Consider the following 13,467-nt stretch of genomic DNA (forward strand, 5'->3'; position numbering starts at 1 on the left):
TCTTGACCTAGTCAAGACCTAGTAGGCTAGTCAAGACCTACTGGGTTGGAGATGAAGCTGGAGATAAGAGGCCTTCAGTGGAAAAGGGAACTGTGTTGTCAGGGGAAAGCAGGGCTTCATGTGCATCAATGGAGGTAGAGAGTATTTTGGAAAATCTGAAGATGATACCCCATAATTCTGTTCCTTAGCAACTATGCATTGTATTTATTTTTTCACTCCTACCTCTCTGACTATAATGACATACTTTTCTCAACGTTACAAAAATTTCAAAGATGCACATGCTGCATCCATCCCTTGTACTTCCATTTCTCATGTCCATTTCCAGTGGCTTTCCTCTGTGATCTAGAGTCAATGGCACAGAGTAACAGAATCACAGGGTCAAGCATGTAAGAGAGGTAAGATTCTGTATGTAGTTTGTTCCAAGTTATTTTAAATTCACAGAAAGCAAGGCCCAGAGTCACTGACATACATCACTGACCTTGTCCAGAAATCTGCCAAAGCATCCACAACACTTTATTACACTTTTTTCTGTACCTGCTTTTCCCCACACTTGAAGGTAAGTTTCTTGAGGCCCTTTTTTCCTTAGCGTTTTTAGTGCTTGGCACACTGAAAATGCTCAATAAAAGTTTGTTAAATTGAACTGAATTACTGAATCGAATTCAGTGATTGTGACTAACCCCTGGGGGAGTGTTTTTTGTATTATTCTAGAGGTTTTCAAATTATGCTCTGTGGAATTTCACTAAAGACATTGGAAGAAAGAGAGAATCCCCTTTTTTAATATATATATTGAGCAATCATGTTCAATTTTATTTGGAAAAATAATTATTGTTTAAAAAGTTTTAAAAACTACTTCACTGTACTTCCAGGTGGGGGAGTGGCTAATGAGAGGGGCAACACAGGCAAGTGGTCAATTCCGAACACAAATGAAGTTAAGTATGTCTGAATATGGAGCCCAAAAAAGAACTCCAAGTATTGTTTTCATCAGAAGAGATAAAAATTTAGAGCTTTCTCAAAAGGAGACCCATCTGAAATGAGAGTATATCAGAGCAACCTCTCTGCCATAGCCAATTTGTACAACACCCAAGAACTACTAAAGAATCCCCCATTCCCTAGATTTGTTTTCAGCAACATCTGCAAGCGTAATGTGCTTTCCCCACGTGGTATTGCAACATCACCGTACGTGAGTTAGAAATAGAAACCTCACTAAACAGGATCTACAATTAATAGAAGGACCATGAATGTGGGACATTTTAAATTTCCCTGCCTAGGGTAAGTTACTGATTTTCTGGTTAACGCCTTACAGCAATACAATTAGTAGAGTTTTTTGCATGAGTATCTAGTAGACTAATCAATATAAAGAGCCTATACATATGTGTGAAACAGCAGATTTTGAATATTTGGGCTGAACTGTACTTGACACAGCCTCAACTGGTTAGTTGTAGAACCGGCTAGTCAAGACCTACTTGTATTGTTAAATTTCCTCTTTGGAAAGGACATGGAATCTCTCTCTAACTTTACTTCCAATTTCCCTCTCCTTCTCTCTCTCTAAAAACACTAAGTAAGAAATAAAATAACAAGCATCTGAGTTCTAAGAACATGGGAAAGCCAGCATTTGAACGATAATCACTGAAAATCTTCACCAATTTCTGAAATCAGACTTCATATTTTTCCCCCTAAGCAATTTCATTTAGAAAGAAGAAGCTACACATAAATAGCACCGTGCTATATTAAAATAGGAGCACTCTCACTACAGTCTTGACCAGAGCAGACTCTTAAATTTGATGTAATGTGTCTCTCTAAGCTAACTCTCCCTGTCAGTATGGTATTGGCATTTGTACATTAAATACGCATTCAGTAGCATTTGTTCACATTAACATGGATACTCTCAATTGATTTGCTAAAAAATTAGGTGTCTGCAAAAATAAGCTGTCAGCATTTTGCCATATATTTTTTATAAATACAATGTAATCTTTTTAAAGTTCTGGATTGATTTTTCTCAGGACTTTTCCTCATCTTGCCATTCAACTATTTGATATACTTTCTTTACTTAACTCTGCTGAATATTTTCTGATTATAAATGTAACACCAACAAAAATAACTGGAACAACTCCTGTATTATTCACTTCTGAAATACAGGAGTCTAGGAGGGCCTGCCATTTACTAGGCTTTCAATAAATGTATGCTGAATGAGTGAATTAAACTGTAAAGAACAGAAGTCACCTACAATTCCACCATTCATAAATAGTCACTGTTGCAATTTAGGTAATCCCATCCAAAGTATTTTTCTTAAGAAGTATACTTAGGACTGATATATCTCTGATACTCAGAGATATAGCCATATAGGCTGTTCATATATGACAGAAAAAAGAAAAAAACCGATTCATAACTGAACCCTCTAAGGGTGTCATACTCCTCACAGGCTGGCCCTTCTTCCCTAGGAAACCTTCACCAGGATGAAGTATATGTAGAGTTAACCCCTGGAACAGCGCTGGCCTCCAGGAAACTGCTCCAGAACTAAAGTCTATATCCATTCTGATTGGCCAGTGCAGAGCCTTAAAAAACTCTTAAATATTTGCTCACTTTATAAGCATCCCCCTAGAACTGGATACTTAGAACTGTACTTAGCACCATAGATGAATGATGACAACAATATAAGAAATTACTAACTTACTTTTATAATAAATACAATTTATCTTCTTGATCAAGTTATAATGACCCTCAAAAGACCATCTAGGAATGGCAATGTGGTGCTGGAGAAAGAGCATGGCGTGGGGTACAAATGTTCTGTGTTTGAGAGTTGCCTATATTCTTTTCTAATTGTGTGACCTTCGACAAATGACTAAACAATGATAAGCCTTTGTTTTCACAACTTAAAAACAAGAATAGAAAAATTGTCTTTATGGCAGTGTTGTACAAATTAACTGAGGTATAATTTGTAAGTGGTCTAAGTTTAATTCATTTTGAGTATAATAAATTATAATAACCCATTTTTTTCAACATTCTGTTTGTTGTTATACATAGGGAACTTTGTAGACAAAGTTCTTGGCTTACATTGTATAAAGATACTGTATATTTTTCTGCACGAAATATGGGCTATTGTCAATTATTTATATTTTGATTGTTTCACTTTTATAAAAATTCAGTCATAATTGTCATAACACCTTCCATCTTTTGCTGGTGACACAGCAAACAGCTTATATTGTCCTTTTTCTTCTTTTGTATTTAAGATGGTAAAGCTGCTTCTAGAGTAAATAATTCAATTCGAAATTATTTTTTGAGAGCACAATGCTTGGCTATTCTTAGAGAGAGCATACAAAAAAATGAAAATGAGTTGCATCATAGGCCCACAGAGGAAGAAGAGAACTAGCATTTACTGAGCACTTTCAAGATCCCAGACTTTGTGCTAGATGTCTTTAATTGACTCCTATTATTCCCACAACAACCCAGGCGAAATAAAGATTATTAGTCTCCTTCAGTAGAGAAGCCAATCGAAACTCTTGGAGGTTAAGTTATCTGAGGAAGTCCCTTGGCTGAAATTCACACCCAGATCCAAACACTGACCTTTCTCTATGCCAAAGGAAAAATTATTTTTAAACATGGTTTGGTAGAGAACTTTTTGAGCTACATAATTTGCAACATCCTTCTGGGAAGAAATTAGCATTATAGACAAAAGGTTTAAACAAATTTGTAATAGACCTAAATGAGACTGAGAACTTCTGGGAGGTTAGCTGCTCAAACACCAAGCGGTCCATCAATCAGAAGTCTACAGTCTTTTGGGGGGACTTTCAAGATTGCAGAGGAGTAAGATATGGAGATCACCTTCCTCCCCACAAATACATCAAAAATACCTCTACATGTGGAACAACTCCTAGAGACACCTACTGAACACTACCAGAAGACCTCACGATTCCCAAAAGGCAAAAAAATCCCCATGTACCTGGGTAGGGCAAAACAAAAAAGGAAAAACAGAGACAAAAGAATAGGGATGGGACCTGCACCTCTGGGAGGGAGCTGTGAAGGAGAAAAGTTTCCACACACTAGGAAGCCCCTTCACTGGCGGAGACGGTGGATGGCAGGGGGGAAGCTTTGGAGCCATGGAGGAGAGTGCAGGAACAGGGGTGCAGAGGGCAAAGTGGAGAGATTCCCACACAGAGGATTGGTGCCAACCAGCACTCACCAACCTGAGATGCTTGTCTGCTCACCTGCTTGGGGGTGTGGGGACTGGGAGCTGAGGCTTGGGCTTCAGAGGTCAGATCCCAGGAAGAGGACTGGGGTTGGCTGCATGAACACAGCCTGATGGGGGCTAGTGCACCACAGCTAGCCAGGAAGGAGTCCAGGGAAAAGTCTGGAACTGCCTAAGAGGCAAGAGACCATTGTTTTGGGGTGCGCGAGCAGAGGGGATTCCTCTCCAGTGTGCCCACAGAAGGCAGAGCACTGCCTAAATGAGCTCCGGAGACAGGCACGAGCTGCGGCTATCAGACTGGACCCCAGAGGCAGGCATGAAACGCTAACGCTGCTGCTACAGCCACCAAGAATCCTGTGTGCAAGCAAGGGAACTATCCACACACACACACACACACACACACACACACACACACACACACACACACCCCAGGAGCCTGTGTAGCCCGCGACTGCCAGGGTCCCGTGACCAGGGACAAGTTCCCTGGGAGAACACACAGTGCACTTCAGGCTGTTGCAATGTCACATAGGTCTCTGCGACCTCAGGCACACCTGGCGTTCCAATTATAGCTACCGTACCCCTCCCTCCCCCCAGCCTGAATGAGCAAGAGCCCCCTAATCAGCTGCTGCTTTAACCCCATCCTGTCTGTGTGGGAACAGAAGCCTGAGGGCGACCTACATGCAAAGAGGGGTTGAAACAAAAGCTGAGCCTCAGGAGCTGCGCAAACAAAGAAGAGAAAGGGAAATTTCTCCGTGCAGCCTCAGAAGCAGCCAATTAAATCCCCACAATCAAATTGATGTACCCTGCATTTGTGAAGAGACAACGAATCATCCCAAAATTGAGGCGGTGGACTTTGGGAGCAACTGTAGATGTGGAATTTGCTGTCTGCAACTGATTTGTTTCTGATTTTTATGTTTATCTTAGTTTAGTTTTTAGGTCTTGTTATCATTGGTGGATTTGTTTATTGGCTTTGTTGCTCTCTCCTTTTTTCTTTTATTATTATTTTTGTTTTTATTTTAATAAGTTTTAAAATTTATTCTTATTCTTTTTTCCTTCTTTTTTTCTCCCTTTTCTTCTGAGCCGCATGGCTGATGGGGTCTAAGTGCTCCAGCCTGGTGTCAGGATGGAGCCTCTGAGGTGGGAGAGCTGAGTTCAGGACATTGGACCACCAGAGACTTCCTGGCCCAACATACTATCAATCAGCGAGAGCTCTCCCAGAGATCTCCACATCAACATGAAGACCCAGCTCCATGCAATGGCCAGCAAGCTCCAGTGCTGGATGCCCCATGCCAAACTACTAATAAGACAGGAGCACAACCCCACCCATTAGCAGATGGGCTGCCTAAAATCATACTAAGTTCACAGACACCCCAAAACAAACAACCAGATGCGGCCCTGCCCACCAGAAAGACAAGATCCAGCCACACCCACCAGAACAGAGGCACCAGTCCCCTCTACCAGGAAGCCTAAACAAGCCACTGAACCAACCTCACCCACTGGGAGCAGATACAAAAAACAATGGGAACTATGAACCTGCAGCCTGCAAAAAGGAGACCCCAAGCACAGTAAGTTAAATAAAATGAGAAGACAGAGAAATATGCAGCAGGTGAAGAAGCAAGGTAAAAACCCACCAGATCAAACAAACGAAGAGGAAATAGGCAGTCTACCTGAAAAAGAATTCAGAGGAATGAGAGTAAAGATGATCCAAAATCTTGGAAATAGAATAGAGAAAACACAAGAAACATTTAACAAGGACCTAGAAGAACTAAAGAGCAAACAAACAATGATGAACAACACAAAAAATGAAATTAAAATACACTAGAAGGAATCAATAGCAGAATAATTGAGGCAGAAGAATGGATAAGTGAACTAGAAGATAAAATAGTGGAAATAACTACCATAGAGCAGAATAAAGAAAAAAGAATGAAAAGAATTGAGGACAGTCTCAGAGACCTCTGGGACAACATTAAACAAATCAACATTCGAATTATAGGGGTCCCAGAAGAAGAAGAGACAAAGAAAGGGTCTGAGAAAATATTTGAAGAGATTATAGTTGAAAACTGCCCTAACATGGGAAAGGAAATAGTCAATCAAGTCCAGGAAGCGCAGAGAGTCCCATACACGATAAACCCAAGGAGAAACATGCCAAGACACATATTAATCAAACTATCAAAAATTAAATACAAAGAAAAAATATTAAAAGCAGCAAGGGAAAAGCAACAAATAACATACAAGGGAATCCCCATAAGGTTAACAGCTGATCTTTCAGCAGAAACTCTGCAAGCCAGAAGGGAGTGGCAGGACATATTTAAAGTGATGAAAGGGAAAAACCTACAGCCTACTCTACGCAGCAAGTATGTCATTCAGATTTGATGGAGAAACTAAAACCTTTACAGACAAGCATAAGTTAAGAGAATTCAGCACCACCTAACAGTTTTACAACAAATGCTAAAGAAACTTCTCTAGGCAGGATACACAAGAGAAGGGAAAGACTTACAAAAACAAATGGAAAACAATTAAGAAAACGGTAATAGGAACATACAAATCAATAATTACCTTAAATGTAAATGGATTAAATGTTCCAACCATAAGACATAGACTGGCTGAAGAGATACAAAAACAAGACCCATATATATGCTGTCTACAAGAGACACACTTCAGACATAGGGACACATACAGACTGAAAGTGAAGACATGGGAAAAGATATTCCATGCAAATGGAAATCAAAAGAAAGCTGAAGTAGCAATTTTCATACCAGACAAAATAGGCTTTAAAATAAAGACTATTACAAGAGACAAATTAGGACACTACATAATGATCAAGGGATCAATCCAAGAAGATATAACAATTGTAAATATTTATGCACCCAACATAGGAGCACCTCAATATATAAGGTAAATGCTAATAGCCATAAAAAGGGAAATCGACAGTAACACAATCATAGTAGGGGACTTTAACACCCCACTTTCACCAATGGACAGATCATCCAAAATGAAAATAAATAAGGAAACACAAGCTTAAAATGACATATTAGACAAGATGGACTTAATGGATATTTATAAGACATTTCACCCAAAAATGAAAGAATACACATTCTTCTCAAGTCTAATGGAACATTCTTCAGGATACAGCATATCCTGGGTCACAAATCAAGCCTTGGTAACTTTAAGAAGATTGAAATCATGTCAAGTACCTTTCCCGACCACAACGCTATAAGACTAGATATCAATTACAGAAAAAGATCTGTAAAAAATACAAACACATGGAGGCTAAACAATACACCACTAAATAAGCAAGAGATCACTGAAGAAATCAAAGAGGAAATCAAAAAATACCTAGAAAAATATGACAAAGTAAACACAATGACCCAAAACCGATGGGGTGCAGCAAAAGCAGTTCTAAGAGGGAAGTTTATAGCAATACAATCCTACCTCAAGAAACAAGAAAAATCTCAAATAAATAACCTAACCTGACACCTAAAGCAATTAGAGAAAGAAGAACAAAAAAACCCCAAAGTTCACAGAAGGAAAGAAATCATAAAGATCAGGTCAGAAATAAATGAAAAAGAAATGAAGGAAACCATAGCAAAAATCAACAAAACTTACAGCTGGTTCTTTGAGAAGATAAACAAATTGATAAACCATGAGCCGGACTCATCAAGAAAAAAAGGGAGAAGATGCAAATCAACAGAGTTAGAAATGAAAAAGGAGCAGTAACAACTGACACTGCAGAAATATGAAGGATCTTGAGAGATTACTACAAGTAACTATATGCCAATAAAATAGACAACCTGGAAGAGATGGACAAATTCTTAGAAAAGCACAACCTTCTGAGACTGAAACAGGAAGATATAGAAAACATAAACAGACCAATCACAAGCACTGCAATTGAAACTGTGTTGAAAAATCTTCCAGCAAACAAAAGCTCAGGACAAGATGGCTTCACAGGAGAATTCTATTAAACATTCAGAGAAGAGCTAACACCTATCCTTCTCAAACTCTTCCAAAGTATAGCAGAGGAAGGAACACTCCCAAACTCATTCTATAGGGCTACCATCACCCTGATAACAAAACCAGACAAAGATGTTACAAAAGATGAAAACTATAGGCCAATATCACTGATGAACATAGATGCAAAAATCCTCAACAAATGTTAGCAAACAGAATCCAACAGCGCATTAAAAGGATCATACACTATGATCAAGTGGGGTTTATCCCAGGAATGCAAGGATTCTTCAATATACGCAAATCAATCAATGTGATACACCATGTTAACAAACTGAAGGAGAAAAACCATATGATCATCTCATTAGATGCAGAAAAAGCTTCTGACAAAATTCAACACCATTTATGATAAAAACCCTCCAGAAAGTAGGCATAGAGGGAACCTGCCTCAGCATAATAAAGGCCATATATGACAAACCCACAGCCAACATCGTTCTCAATGTTGAAAAACTGAAACCATTTCCTCTAAGATCAGGAACAAGGCAAGGTTGCCCACTCTCACCACTCTTATTCAACATAGTTTTGGAAGTTTTAGTGGCAGCAATCATAGAAGAAAAAGAAATAAAAGGAATGCAAATCAGAAAAGAAGTAAACCTGTCACTGTTTGCAGATGACATGATACTATACATAAAGAATCCTAAAGATGCTACCAGAAAACTACTAGAGCTAATCAATGAATCTGGTAAGGTAGAAGGATACAAAATTAATGTACAGAAATCTCTGGCATTCCTATATATTAATGATGAAAAATCTGAAGGAGAAATTAAGGAAACACTCCTCTCCCATTTACCATTGCAACAAAAAGAATAAAATACCTAGGAATAAACCTACCTAAGGAGACAAAAGGCCTGTATGCTGAAAACTGTAAGACACCGATGAAAGAAATTAAAGGTGATACAAACAGATGGAGAGATACATCATGTTCTTGGATTGGAAGAATCAATTCTGTGAAAATGACTATACTCCCCAAAGCAATCTACAGATTCAATGCAATCCCTATCAAACTACCAATGGCATTTTTCACAGAACTAGAACAGAAAACTTCACAATTTGTATGGCAACACAAAAGATGTTGAATAGCCAAAGCAATTTTGAGAAAGAAAAACTGCACTGGAGGAATCAGGCTCCCTGACTTCAGACTATACTACAAAGCTATAGTAATCAAGACAGTATGGTTCTGGCACAAAAACAGAAATATAGATCAATGGAACAGGATGGAAAGCCCAGAGATAAACCCATGCACATATGGTTACCTTATCTTTGATAAGGAGGCAAGAATATACAATGGAGAAAAGACAGCCTCTTCAATAAGTGGTACTGGGAAAACTGGACAGCTACATGTAAAAGAATGAAATTAGAACACTCCCCAACACCACACACAAATATAATCTCAAAATGGATGAAAGACCTAAACGTACGGTCAGACACTATCAAACTCTTAGAGGAAACATGGGCAGAACACTCTGTGACATAAATCACAGCAAGATCCTTTTTGACCCACCTCCTAGAAAAATGGAAATAAAAACAAAAATAAACAAATGAGACCTAATGAAACTTAAAAGCTTTTGCACAGTAAAGGAAACCATAAAGAAGATGAAAAGAAAACCCTCAGAATGGGAGAAAATATTTGCAAACAAGCAATTGACAAAGGATTAATCTCCAAAATTTACAAGCAGCTCATGCAGCCTAATATCAAATAAACAACCCAGTCCAAAAATGGGCAGAAGACCTAAATAGATATTTCTCCAAAGAAGATATACAGATTGCCAACAAACACATGAAAGGATGCTCAACATCACTAATCATTAAAGAAATGCAAATCAAAACTGCAATGAGGTATCACCTCACACTGGCCAGAATGGCCATTATCAAAAAATCTATAAACAGTAAATGCTGTAAATGCTGTTTACTGAAGAAAAGGGAACCCTCTTGCACTGTTGGTAGGAATGTGAATTGATACAACCACTATGGAGAACAGTATGGAGGTTCCTTAGAAAACTAAAAATAGAACTACCATACGACCCAGCAATCCCACTACTGGGCACATACCCTGAGAAAACCATAATTCAAAAGAGTCATATACCACTATGTTCATTGCAGCACTATTTACAATAGCCAGGACATGGAAGCAACCTAAGTGTCCATCGACAGATGAATGGATAAAGAAGATGTGGCACGTATATACAATGGAATATTACTCAGCCATAAAAAGAAATGAAATTCAGTTATTTGTAGTGAGGTGGATGGACCTCGATTCTGTCATGCAGAGTGAAGTAAGTCAGAAAGAGAAAAACAAATACCGTATGCTAACACATATGTATGGAATCTAAAAAAAAAAAATGGTTCTGACAAATCTAGGGGAAGGACAAGAACAAAGACAGATATAGAGAATGGACTCCAGGACATGGGGAGGGGGAAGGGTAAGCTGGGATGAAGTGAGAGAGGAACACTGACATATATACACTATCAAATGTAAAATAGATACCTAGTGGGAAGTAGCTGCATCGCACAGGGAGATCAGCTCGGTGCTTTGTCACCACCTAGAGGGGTGGGATAGGGAGAGTGGGAGGGAGACTTAAGAGGGAGGGGATATGGGGATATATGTATACGTATAGCTGATTCACTTTGTTATACAGCAGAAACTAACACAACATTGTAAAGCAATTATACTCCAATAAAGATGTTAAAAAAAAAAGTCTACAGTCGTTTGATCTAACCCATTTTTGTTTTGTTTGGAGTCTAAAAATTATTACTAACCATTCTCTTTTCTTATATGTGTCTACCAAGACCGAAATCTTTGCATTGGTCTTTTAGAGAACTTTCGCTTGCAGTAAAGCTCTAATAAAATATTGACACATGCTTATAACTTAATTGTCTGAAAAGACTATTTTTTTCCTTTATTAGACCACTATATCTGAATTTGTGAAGACGGACATGCAGAGGTAAGCATGATGCTTCTTGGTCCACAATTCAAGCAAATACTCAGTCCCAGGATAATTAAATTGCTTATATTTACACTTTTGATGTGTCTAAAAGCTTCCTCTAGACATAGCCAGAATCTCTGACTTTTCCAAATATTGGGTGCTGGAGTGGCCGAGTGTTTTTGACAGTTGACTAATGGAATGTTGAGTCAGGGATACATTTAGTTTGGGCTTAGTGAGATATGTTTATGTGATTTGCAGGCACTTCCAAGTGTTGTTCAGTTATTGCTAATTATCCTAATGTAGCAATGGATTCTGAGGAAACTCCTCCAGTTGCTGACTCTTTCAGGTGCCAGGCCAGGGGATATATGATGAGATGCACATGTTCTATGGTATCCAGCTCTTATAACGAAAGAGAAATAAGGTCTGAAATATATGGAGCCAGAAACTACTTTATGGAAATTATTTCACAAACTTCATGTCATATATGAAACACACTAGAGATTTCCCCAAAGTTCCAACAATATGAAAAATGCACATGGCTTTATCAATAATAAATTATGAAGCAGAAGTAAGATTTTCAAAACTGCCAATAATAAAAAAAAATTTTCAATTAACTGCGCTAGAGGAAGAGGAAAGACTGAATTAGTTCTCTATTCTTTCTATGAAATATTTTTTTAAACATCATATGCAGAGATAATAAAAAATACGGATAAAAGTGTAAGACAAAAAGCACTACAGAGATGTGTCAGGCATCTAGTTATTAAAATACTGTTATTTTTCTGGATTTTGATTTTATGTAGTATTTTAAGCTTTCTAAAGTTTGTAAATTTTTGATTGTTCCATTTACTTTCATATCTCTTTTTATATTCATAATTTTGTATCCTTTTCTTAAAGAGAGATTCCAAAATTGTGTATTTCCTTCCAATGAATACCTATCATGCATCAAACACATATGTGCCAGACATCCTACTAAATGTTTTTCACATATTTACTCATGAAATCCTCACAACAGCTCCATGTGCAAGAAATGATTATACTGTACTGGTTTAAACTTTAAAGTATTCATTCAAAGAGGGGATTTACAACAACCATAGGTGTTTTTTTATAAGGATTCTCTTTTTCAATGTTTGAACTTAATTGTTATTGAGCAATGATAAAAACTAACTTTCTTAAGTTAATATAATTATATTGTTTATAAAGAAAAGAAAAAATGCTTGGCCACGTGATTTTTATACTTTAATACTACATCAATTAAAAATGTATTACGGAAAAGGCATTTCACCCCCTTTTGATCAGCCAATCGTTAAAAAGTTCTTCAACCTTGTATAAAATGCATTCATACTCCTTGAAAGTCTTTTTCTGTAAAAGAAGGATATTGGAATTTTAATGTATATTACAATAAATGTTTTGATTGCAAATGCCATTAAAAATCAAATAAGGATTCTCTCCTGATAAAACACAAAAATGTCTTCCCTTTTCTGTAGCTAAGAGCTTCTAGAACTGTCAGCTTAGTTAAACTTAATGTGTTTTCACTGTCCTCTACAAAATGTTTATGTTGTTTATAGTCCTCTAAATGGATGAGAAAACCACTTACTGTTATTTTCTGCCCATGAACTTGATGCCAAAATCCCCTTCAGGTCATGAATGCGTTTGATTTTTCTTCTGCCCCTGCTTTTGAGCCAAGGAACCAATCTAGATTCTTCTTCAGAGTGTACAGACCTAGCCTAGGCATCTCCTTCTCTCCTCACTCTGACCCTCTCCAAGTCATGGCTCAGTGCTGAGAGCACTCAGCAAATAAACTCTGTTGCTACAAGGTTATTACTTAGTTATTCTAACTTTTCGAACCAGAAAAAAAAATTAGAAATAACAGGATTATCTAATTACCCACCTTGATTTTTTTTTTTTAGAAAGGGTTAATAAATCACTTGGATCTTTTCCTAAAGGTGGCAAAATAAGTTATAATATTATCAATCTTCCAGTTTTGCCATTTTATTATATTTAAGCATAGTTGTAACTTCATTTAATTAAGTTCATATCAAAATAGATTACATAGTTGATAAACTGGGCAATAGCCATCTAATGAGGTTAGACTCTGTAATGAAATCAGGGTTCTAAAAGATGCAAACTTGTATAACAGAATACGCCATCATGCAGGAATGAATCAGTTGTGTGGTACTTCCACACAATGGAATATCATGTACTTGTTAAAGAGAGCAATATCATTTCCCAGCAGTCAGCTACTGCAGGGTTGGAAAATTGTTTTAGGTGCCAGCAATAAGAGGCTTCCCCTTCAGAACTCGTCTATCAGCAGGAGTCTAGAGGGAGCCCAGAACTCTCCATCTTGGCAAGATGCCC

General features: G+C 37.7%; 1 protein-coding gene across 1 annotated transcript in view; it reads right to left on the reverse strand.

Annotated features, from left to right (window-relative positions):
- The window catches only part of ANO3 (anoctamin 3), a 124,298-nt gene that overhangs the window by 38,851 nt on the left and 71,980 nt on the right, over positions 1 to 13,467 (reverse strand). The gene's annotated exons all lie outside the window — the stretch shown is intronic.

This window comes from Delphinapterus leucas, chromosome 7, assembly GCF_059928025.1.
Source record: "Delphinapterus leucas isolate spDelLeu-1000000601 "Yukka" chromosome 7, BTC_Dleu_Yukka2, whole genome shotgun sequence".
NCBI lineage: Eukaryota > Metazoa > Chordata > Mammalia > Artiodactyla > Monodontidae > Delphinapterus > Delphinapterus leucas.